Here is a 12,249-nt window from a genome sequence, read left to right on the forward strand (position 1 = left end):
TCACCCTAACTCCTCCTGAGCTGGGAGTAATGTCCGTTTGAAAATGACCAAAAACATCACTTTTACACTTAAGAAATTTTCCAGATTTTCCAATTTATTTCAAAAAATAATGATTATTGTTTGTTTTTTTAGCTTATTATTAGTTATTTGAAGTTACAAGATGTCACAATTGTGCCCACTTCCAAATATTAATTTAGTCAATGCCCACTTAATTTTTTGATTTATTTTCTATATTTCATGTTTCAAAAAAGAAAAAAAAGTGGAGTAGATTTGTGGGGTCATGGGTGTCTTTCACATTTTTAACCAATTTGTTTGAAACCCACCCATTCCTACCTGACCCACCTTCAAGGAAACCCATTTTTTTAAAGTCATTTTCTTTATCTAAATATTTCATTAAATTCAGGCTCAACCACTGTGAAAGATCATTGTGAAACTTAAGGAAGAAGTGAAAAGCTAATACTATCTTAGACTGAATCTTCAACTTTCAACAATCATCACCAACAAGAGCATCCCACAATATAAAATGGAAAACTTTTCTTAACACAAAGTATGCAAATACCTTTTTAAGAAAAATTGATATTGAACCTTATAGTGGGATATTACTATTAAAGGATCATGCAGTACTCCCTTGATATCACTTCCTCCTCTAGTTTCACAATGAGCTTTTATGGCTGATTTTAATGTAGGTTTAACTTCCTCCTTTAGTTTCACAGTGAGCTTTTGTGGCTGATTTTAATGAAGGTTGTTGATTATCTTAAAAAACTATATGGTGTGAGTTAGTAAAAAATATTATGAAAGCTCTAGAGCTTGTATGGTTAAGAAGAAGTTACAATTCTATACTCTATAAATAGATATTGAACTATAGTGTAAAGTTGAACTTTTAATGTAACGAAAAACACATTCATCTTAAGACAATGCTCTCTCCTATTCTCTTTTGTTCTTCTCTCTGTATCTCTATACATTCTCAACTCCCATTGATGGAGTTCTCATGATACTAGAGCTATTGATTCATTCTAGCCATGAAGATTGTAGTAGTTTACGAAATACTCTTTTATTCCTTATTATCATTTGGATTCTATTGTAGTAAGGACTATATCGCATATTGACATTGTATTGGCTAAGTCCAAGATTTGTATTCTTTAGATGGTTTTTATGTGATAGAGTGTTTAGACTATCGTATGTATGTTGATCATGTTGCTAAAAAGGAAGCCCAAGTAAGCTTCTATGTGAGAGGTCTATGTATATCTCACTATATGATAAGCGACAAATCTAAGTATACTTCACATGGTATATGCAAAAGGTTTTAACTTTTATGTATTTTTAACCTGTGGTACATTATGACGAATGCCAAGGGCTTCTTTAAGTTCTTTTCGAGGACGACAACGCCGGTAACATCTGGGGGGTGTTCTCTGGGTGTGACAAACTTGGTATCAGGGCATGAGGTTAAATAAATTAGGGTCTATGTCGCACTAAACCACATTTATATAGTGTCTTGTTCATGGTTGTGAAGCATACCACAATTATCATTGAGAGGCTATGTGATGATTAGGAAAATTCTCTTTTTGGTTATCATATGTCGTGCCTCTAGAGTCTTGAAACTATGTGTCTTTTACCATATAATTCCTTTCTTGTGGTTATAGGAAATGAATACTTAAAGAACAGCCGCAAGAAGAGTGGGAGAAAAGATTGTGAATACGGGTGCTACTCCCCAGGTTAATCGAGTTACTCCTCAAGAGAAAGTTTATATGGATGATCAAGTTTCAGACAATTCTATGGCAATGATGGCACAAGTTAACCGGGAGGTTTTACCTCGAGAGAACCAACATGCTAGTACTATGGATACCCATTTGAGAGATTTTACAAGGATTAATCCGCCTATGTACTTTGGGTCCAAAGTTGATGAAGACCCACAAGACTTCCTTGGTAAGTTCTATAAGATTTTGTTTGCTATGGGGGTGAGCACTAATGAAAAGGCTGAGCTTGCCGCTAATCAACTCAAAGATGTGTCCTAGACATAAAAAAACAATTGAAGGATAATCGGGCTTTGGGAGATGGTCCCGGGACTTGGGAGATCTTCAAAAAGGCCTTTATTGATAGGTTCTTCCCAAGGGAGGAAAGGGAAGCTAAGGTGGAGGATTTCATCAACCTTCGTCTAGGAGATATGAGTATTAAGGAATACTCCTTAAAGTTCATTAAGCTATCCAAATATGCTTCCTCTTTGGTTTCCAATGCTAGGGATGAAATGAGTCGTTATGTAACGGGAGTGTCCGAAGAGCTTGAGGAAGAATTTCATGCGGCTATGCTTCATGACAACATGGATATTTCTAGGCTGATGGTTCATGCACAAAAAGTAGAGGAGAGTCATCTAAGGAAGGGGAATAGGGAAGCTAAGAAGGCAAGGTCTTTTGAATGTGGTTCTTCTAAGAGTACGCTTGACATCAAGAGAAGCGTAAGTTCAAGAAGTTTTTTTCAAACCAAGTTCCTTCTAAGTTCCCCAAGACTCACAATGATTGGGTGTCTAACCCTAAATCTCAAAAGGGGAGTAATGTTGATTCACCAAAATAGAGACCAACTTGTAGAAATTGTTGTAAGAATCATGTGGGTAAATTTCTTGCTGGAAAAAGTGGCCATATGGTGAAAGATTGTCTTAATATGAATGGTCAAGGAAATAGGAATAATCAAGCTCAATCAAGCGGTCCTATCTCCGAAGCTCCAAAAAGGAACTTTTTTCATGCACTCAAGGCTAGAAGTAAACAAGAGAGTTCTCCCGATGTGGTGACCAGTATGTTACAAGTCTTCTCTATTAATGTTTATGCTTTATTTGATCCCATTGATACGCTTTCATTTGTTACACCTTTGGGTATCTAGGAAGTTTGAAATACTTCTCGATGTTTTGATTGAACCCTTTTCGGTTTGTACCCCAATGGGTGACTCGTAGTTGCAAAGAGAGTCTATAGGAAATGTCCTGTAATGCTTCCCAATATATTTACTCTTGTTGATTTTGTAGAACTTGACATGTATGACTTCGATATTATTTCGGATATGTATTGGATTCATGCTTGCTTTGCTTCCATAGAGTGTAAAATGAAGGTAGTGAAGTTTCAATTTCAAAATGATCCCGTTTTAGAGTGGAAGGGGGAAAATTCTATTCCAAGGGGTCAAATCATTTCTTGTTTGAAGGTTTGTAAGACGAAACCAAGCGTTGTCTATACCATGTGGTGAGATTTAAAAATCTATAATGTGAAACTCCTTCTATTGAGTCGGTCCCCGTAGTGAGGGAATTTCAATAGGTTTTTCTTGATGACCTTCCAGGAGTTTCTCCAGAATGGGAAATTGATTTTGGCACTAACTTGTTACTAGATACGAACCCTATTTCAATTCCTCCATATCGGATGGCTCCAGTTGAATTGAAAGAGTTAAAGATCCAAATCAAAGATTTACTAGATAAGGGTTTCATTCAACCTAGTATTTCTCCATGGGGTACTCCAGTCTTGTTTGTGAAAAAGAAGTTTGGGTCCCTTAGGATGTACATTGATTACAGTCAGCACAATAATGTCACCATAAAGAACAAGTATCATCTCACAGGGATTGATGATCTATTTGATCAACTCCAAGGTGATAGCTACTTTTCCAAGATTGATTTAAGGTCGGGATATCACCAACTTAGGGTGAAAGGAGAAGTTGTTCCCAAAACAGCTTTCCGAACTAGATATGGTCAGTATGAATTCCTAGTGATGGCTTTTGGGTTAAAAAATGCCTTTGCGGCATTTATGGACCTAACAAATAGAATTTTCTGAGATTACCTCGACTCATTTGTAATCGTGTTCATTGATGATATTTGATATGATCAAAGTATGAAAATGAGCATGAGTGTCATTTGAGGTTGGCCTTGAAAGTCCTCAAAGAACACTAACTTTATACCAAATATTTTAAGTGTGAATTTTGGTTGAGGTCAATTGCTTTTCCTGGCCATGTTATCGGTTGTGAGGGTGTACAGGTCGATCCGAAAAAGACTAATTCGGTTAGAAATTGGCATAGAACTTTGACTCCCACTGACATAAGTATTTTCTTGGGTCTAGCGGTGTATTATAGAAGGTTTGTTGACGAATTTACATCTATTGCTTATCCTTTGAAAACTTTGACCAAAAATAAGGTGAAATTTGAGTGGTCGGAAGCGTGAACAAGGTTTCAAGAGTTGAAATATAGACTTACCTCCGCTTCGGATTTGACTTTATCGGAGGGTAAATAAGGCTTTGTGGTGTATTGTGATGCTTCCTGAGTGTTCTTGGGATGTGGCTTCATGCAACACGACAAAGTGATCGCTTATGCCTCTAGAAAACTCAAAATGCATGACAAGAATTTCCAACTCATGACCTTGAGTTAGCGGCTGTAGTTTTTTCCTTGAATATTTGGAGACACTACTTGTATAGTGTTCATGTTGATGTGTTTACTGACCGTAATAGTCTTCAATATGTGTTTACAGAAAAGGAGTTGAATCTCCGATAGAGAAAATGGTTAGGACTTTTGAAAGATGACGACATCAGTGTCCTTTACCACCCCGGCAAGGCCAACGTGGTTGTGGATGCTTTGAGTCGTATGACTATGGATAGTGTGTCTCATGTGGAAGAAGAGAAGAAAGAACTAGTGAAAAATGTTTATAGGTTGTCTCGTTTAGGTGTGCGTCTAGAATATTCTCCAATTGGTGGTTTTATGGTACATCGTAACTACGAGTCATCATTAGTTGTTGAGTTGAAGTCTAAGCAACATCTTGATCCTCTATATGATGGTTGAAGAAATCAGTACTTGATAATCTTAATGAGTCATTCTCCCAAGGGGGATGGTGTTCTTACGTACCAAAGAAGGTTATGTGTACCGGATGTTGAGAAATCGAATTCTAGAAGAAGCCCATGGTTCCCGCTATTCTATACATCCGGGTGCCACCAAAACGTATCATGACCTTAGGGAGGTCTATTGGTGGGATGGTCTAAAGAGACATTGGAATTTGTTTCTAAGTGTCTAAATTGCAAACAAGTTAAAGCCCAACATCTAATACCGGATGGTTTAACCCAAATCATGCATGTTCCTACATGAAAGTTGGATTCCCTCAAACCCGGAGGTAAACTAATTCGATATGGGTTACTGTGGATAGGTTGACCAAATCTTCCCACTTTGTCCACGTTAAGTCTTCTTATACTGCGGAAGAGTATGTTAGAATCTACATTAATGAGATTGTGAGTCTTTATGGATTCCTTTGTCCATTATTTCGGATAGAGGTTCCCAATTCACTTCTCACTTTCGGAAATCATTTCAAAATAGTTTAGGAACTCAAGTGAAATTTAGCAACGCTTTTCATCCTCAGACAGATTCTCAAGCGGAACGTACCATACAAACCTTAGAATATATGCTAAGCGCTTGTGTGATGGATCTTAAAGCTACTTGGGATGAACACCTCTACCGTTGATTGAGTATTTCTATGGGTCATTTTGAGGCTCTTTAAGGTAGAAGGTGTAGATCTCCGGTTGGGTTGTTTGAAGTTGGTGAAGCTTCATTGTTTCGTCCCAAGATTATCTATGAGGTTATTGAGAAAGTTCAGGTCATAAGGGATAGGTTGAAAACAACCTATAGTCGACAAAGTCTTATGCCGACAATAGCAGAAAATATCTCGAGTTTGCTATAGGTGACCATGTCTACTTGAAGATTTCACCCATGAAGGGGGTGATGAGATTCGGTAAGAATGGGAAGTTAAGTCCCACGTATGTTGGTTCTTATGAAGTTTTGCAACGGGTAGGAAAAGTTGCCTATGAATTGAAACTACCTATTGAACTAGCTTCTATTCATACGATGTTTCATGTTTCTACGCTCTAGAAATACATAGGCGACCTGGTGTCTACTTTACCTATTGAAGGTCTAGGAGTGGATGAGAACCTCCTATAAAGAGGTTCTGGTATAAATCCTTGATTGACAAGTGAAGATGTTGAGGAACAAAGAGGTGGCTCCATAAAAGTTCTATGGAGAACCCACCTAGTTGAGGGTGCGACATGCGAAGATAAGGACGACATAAAGTCCCGTTATCCTCCTCTTTTTGGTAATTAAGGTTAGTTGTTCTTATAAATGATGGAAATAATGATTTAATATGAATTTGTCTTGTTTTCAAGTATGTGCATATTTTGATAAAGTTAATGTCAAAATGAGTTTTCATGAAAAAGACTTTTTGTGTTATCTTGCACTTATGTGAAATATATGCTTTTTCTTCTTGATATTATTTGTCTTTTAATATTGTATTGAGAATAATAGCATGGTAACTCTTTAATATTCATTTTGAGCTCATGTTGATGTTGAGAAGGAAATTCCTCATAATGTGTTATGAAATGTTGAGCTCTTATTTGTTGCGATTTGAGTTGCTATGTGTAATGCCATGTTATGTGTTGAATGGAGTTGTGAAGTGATCGTATAAGTTGTGACTCTTGATGATAGGCATGTTGTTGGTTGTGCTTCTAGTATTAAGTCTATCCTCCTCCTACAAAAGAGTTTTGTATCATTTGGGGACGAATGTTCCAAGGGGGATAATGTTACACTACGAAAATCCAAGACCTTATGAAGATCCTCACATGTTGGTATAAGGTTAGTAACACTTTTATAAGTCCTAAAATAATGTTCATAAACCATTTCGCAAATTTTAGAGCTAAGACATCAAGAAACGTGTATGACATTCGTGGGCTAGTGTAATTGAACTAGTTAAACGTCCTCAGGTTTTGTGAAGGTTTGGAGCTGTTTTATGAGGAATAAAACTGGTAAAATGACTTTATGTAGGTAAAACCAGGTATATAGAGAGAAAACGTCCAGGTCCGACCCCAAGGGTCACCCTAGGGGTCCACGAATGGACCCCAAACATAGCCAAGCAAGCTGCAAAAATGTGCATGGGAGAAATGGATCCGCGTCGCGGACTTGGTGTTCCTTTGGTTAAAATTCATGTCTGCATATCGGGAACGTCTCAGACTCTTCTATCTAAAAAATTAATTTAGAAAATCTTACGGGAGCAGCTTCGCATCGCGGACTTTTTTCCCCACAAAAATTTGAAATTTGAAATTTGAAATTCAAGTTTGACTTCATTATATGGTAAATTTAAGCGAGCCGTGAGGGGTATTTTTGGTATTTCATGGGGGGGGTCTATATATTGGTTTTCAATAATATTTCCCTCACATTTACTCCCTCACAACAAAACCCCAAATCAGAATCCAAAAGCTCTAATCTTTCTCTACTTTCTCTCTCTATTCATCCTCCATTGAAGAACAATGAAGCTTGAAGAAGAAGATCAAATTCCCAAGTTTTTGCACTCAAATTTCGTGGATTAAATCTCAATAAGGTATGGGTTCTTCACTCTTTGGATTCCTTTCCTTAAGAATTCCTTACAAAGATGATTTTTAACAATTGAAATTCCTAGGGTTTTTACTCTATAAATGAGTTTTCTTCCAAACCCAAAATCTATGACTAATCATGATGAATTATGATTTTCTATGACTAATTTAGTATGTATTGTTGAATAATTTATATGGTATTGTTGGTTTTCGTGTGAAGCATGTACTCTCCCTAAATAATAGAATTCGATTATGTTACATCGTTCACTTATTGTTATGTAATGTTGGGATTGGAACTATTGCTTGAATGAACACATAAATGAATCCTTTCCCTTAACCCTAACTATGAGTTTGTCTTGTGTATGACTAGAGTTGTTGAGATAGGTTATGTTATTGGGTATTTCACTATATTGTTGGATGATTTATATGAATTGAATGTAAGTTCTTCATGAAGATTCTTGGAAGAAATAGGTAAGTCTTCTAAAGTCATGATTACTCTATTATGTTGATGTTGCCCTACGATTGATGTTATTATACAATTTAAACATGTATGATGTTTCTATACATATATGTCGGGCTGTGGATATGTTAAATGTGATATCATGGTAAGGATTTGATAATGCAAGGTTGATAATGTTCTCTTGTATGACTTACACAATATGATGATGATATACAAAGATTTCAGGATCTTAAAGAAAGATTCACATGTATTGATAGTTCAATTGAGTAGTAGTAAACAAACCCTCTATATAATACTCGAGTCTATCATTTGACATTTAAATAACTGTAAATTATTAAGAGTACCTTTCTATCTCCTATGTCCGTTCCGAGTAGACATAATGAGTTAACATCCATTACATGTGACCATTCAAGCTGTTAACAAGACGCCTTTAGTCTACATCCCATAGCTTCACGATAGAGTTAAATGAAGCAGCACACAAACAGACAATAAAACAAAACCAATACGCTCAAAGATAAAAGCAGGGGAAAGTTATATATAATCGAGAATCTTGTGTTACCACCACATATGAAAGAAACTATAAATATGAACGTAACAAGAGATTGGATACCTTGCCAACATCATATGTGATTCGGATTGCTCGTACCAGCGACAATTGGACTCCATTTCATTGTATTCATATCCTAACAAAAAAATATTAGTCAGCAGCTCATGTCTAATTTGATTAAATGAATCAACAAAAAAAACAAAATTAGATACTTTGCTGTTTTCTCTGAAATCATTCAAGAAGACATCATATTTCATGCTCCATATTTGCAAAAACAGTAATCTATTGACTGTATCCCCGAGGTCCAGTGGCATACAACACCATCTCTCTACCTTATCAAATTTGAAAAATAGTATATGCCTACTGCACAATTCAAACGGGACATGCACCTAACGTTGAGAAGGATAAGACATGAGTCCCTTATCTGTGGTATCATAAAATGATGAAGCCAGCAAAGAACCTGAGGGGTCCCACTTGATATCAATGATTTCATTCTGCTATGGCAAAGTAAACAACCCTTTGAAAATATTCGCAACAGATACATCAATGTTCAAATCAAGCATAAGATGCTATGCTTTAGTCTTCACCGGATGTCTTGAGAACGCTTTGACTGCTTTGTTCTCTCCAACTTTACAATCATATATCATGTTATCTGCATTTCTGGTCGCAAAAGAATCATTGTTTCGCGAAGCAACATCAAGCAATAGTTCTACATGGGTTGTATAAAAATAGTGAGAACATAAGCAAACAAAAGAAAAATATATCATTGATTAGATATGTGGCAAAACATAGATAATAATTGAGACAAAACAAGGGAAAAGAACACCTGAATAAAAATCAAATAGATGCTTCAATTCTCCCGACTTCACATTCGAAACAACAACAGTTGTATCATTTCTACAGCTAAGGAGATAATCACATTTCTTGATTCCTTTAATATGATTGACCCTTTATGTTTTTTAAGATTACTAACAATACCCCTGGATGAAAAGTATCTAATTAGTCAACTAGTTTGCTGATATGTTTCTTCAGGATTCATACATTCAATATTTACTTTTGTACACGAAGCTAGGATCAATAAGAGCACAGTGGATAAAAATCTTGTTCCTTTTAATTCTCTTGTTACAATTGTGCAACATGGTATTCGATATCTTGAATTGGAAACACATTTGAACAATGCAAGACAAACATTTTGATTTATGGATTTTTCTATATGAAGTTTAGATCTTTCTATGTTAAAATATATGCCTTACATAGCTCAAATTAGTTTCCAGTTTAAGATACTGAATACCCTTTTGCACAAATTAAATAAGAGCACCAAAAGGAACTAGATGTCCATCCATTGTGCTCCTAGTGATCCTTGCGTTTTATCCAAAAGTAAATGCTGAATGGGTGAGTCCTCAAAAATATATCAGCAAAACTAGTAGACCGATTCGATACTACCCAAAAAAAAATGCTGAATGTGTTAATCCTGAATTTGTACTAGTCCATCACAATCAAATTTACTTACTCATGGCCAAGATTTGAAAATTTAAATCCTATCCAAAAATGGAGAGATAGATACCAAATTTATATAATGGCCAAGATTTGAAAATTTAAATCCTATCCAAAAATGGAGAGATAGATACCAAATTTATATGAGATGTTTAAATTTTGTAGTAAATACACATTCAATTTACTGACTTCAAAACTTATTATTCTAGTGGATGAATGGATCAAACCTAGTAAAAAACAACATGTTTCCGATAATGAAAAAATGTTTGCTTTAAGGAATTTAACATCATCTAAAAACAAAAACATACCAAGGGGTGTGTGGGGAGGTTGGTGTATATGCAAATTTCAATCCCTACCTTGTAAGGATAGAGGATCTGGTTTCCAAACTCGGATTCTTGGGTATTTAACAATAGAAAGATAACATCAATTAAACTTTGATAGATAGAACAAGTTATGAAGATGAGAACTTAATTACCTGATTCACTTGAGATAACAAAAAACCATGTAATTCAGGAACTCAAAGGTTAAAGAGGTCATTGCTATGAATTGTATGAGACAAATGGATTACTATTACATCCTCTCATATTTATAGAGGCAAAAAATGTGATAAATGTGAAATTTGGGATGTATGACAACGTTTTGTTGGTTAAAAAAATGGTATTTTGATTGAATTGTTGAATGAGTAAATTACCATTCTGGCTCTAGTAAATATATTTCCTTTTTTAACACCCTGGTTTAAATAAAAATTACATTGCCAAGAGTTTAGTCGTTAAATTAATTTATAAATATTCTTCGGAAGGGTCAAAATTTTATTGTTCTTTCTTCAAGCTAAGATATAATTTCTTAAAACCTATTAATGTAAAAAATGATTGCTTATTCCTCACGTGACAACACTTAATAATATAGAGTTTAAGATAGTCATAAATAAAAATATGAAATTAAACTGTAAGACGTGGACTTTATACGACGAATGAAATAAATATAATTTATTAATTTTGTATCGAATTTTCATTTAATCTTGATATAAGTGCCTACGAAAGTAAATCTTTTATATTCATTGATTTGATGTGAAAACACTTAAGTTTGTTACCCATAAAAATAATATCTGTCAAACATTTATTTTGTAGGTAAAACGACTAGTTTGAATGTTATTTAGTTTTTCCCCTAAAACAATAGCTAGTCAAACTTGAATATTAGTCCTCTACAAGCCAATCTATCAAACACTATTTAAAGAAACAAACTAATAATTTATGAGATTTTAGCAATGGGATACACTTCATTTGTATAATTAATAAGTACTCCCTCTGTTTGAAAAAGAGTGGTCTCATTTAACTTGACACAAAATTTTAGAAAATAAGGATGACTTTCGAATCTTGTCGTCCTATATTAATGTTATGTCAAACGACTTAAATTTCCTTTTAATCTTGTGGTCTTAAGCATGCAACATGGAAAACTGAATTTGAAATGTTACCAAAAAAGAAAAGAGGTTATTCTTTTCTAAACAGACTAAAAAGGAAAGGAAGTCATTCTTTTTGTAATCTTGTGGCCTTAGATGAAGATCTTGTAAAACTCAGTGAGGTAAGTTACTAATCGACATGTCACCGAGTTGTTCTTCGAGGATGACTAATGTCTCCGAATGAGTGAAAACTAGATGGTTTTTAAGGCCAAAAGGTTTAAAAGATTCATATCCTTCACTTTCCTCACTTTTAATCTTCCCAAATTTACACCCCAACTTTAGTTTATATATTTCATAAACTCTACAGTATTTTTTGTCATCCATTAAGGTGCGGAATTAGATTACATACCCTTCTAGATACTTAATATCATGTAATTTGGCACAAAAGTTTTGCTTTCCGAACATTGTGTTTATTTTTATCGCATTTTATATTCATTTGCGAATGATCATATCTAAGTAATTGTTAGTCCTTGGTATTTCTAATCATATTTATTTTGAATATGCCTATGTCTTAACTCGATAGTCTTGCTCGTATTGTTGTAATAATTGAAAACTCGTGATCTTGTGCTTTAAAATGAAATAAAATTTGTGGTGTTGTGCTTGCATGTCGTTACTGTTAGTTGGGTGAAGTCTAAGTATCCTGTAATTGCACCAAATTACCTGATTTATCCAATGATAGAATATGTGACACCATTCTTAAGGGAAAAAGTCATCAAAAATGGCAAACTTTGGCAAAACCGGGAGAACTCTAAGTATCTCAGGGTAATAGGTGTTCTGGGAATTGATTAAATTTAACTAGTGCATGCTTTGATTGTTTTCGGGGATTGTAGGGTTAAATTTAAGAAGATGGGTTATAATTCTCCGAAAGCCTAAGAGGTGTACTAGAGCCTTACTTGAGTGTTTAAAGGTTGTGTCACTGTTTTAAGGTCTAAAATAA

The sequence above is a fragment of the Solanum pennellii genome, chromosome 7 (genome assembly GCF_001406875.1).
Source record: "Solanum pennellii chromosome 7, SPENNV200".
Taxonomy (NCBI): domain Eukaryota; kingdom Viridiplantae; phylum Streptophyta; class Magnoliopsida; order Solanales; family Solanaceae; genus Solanum; species Solanum pennellii.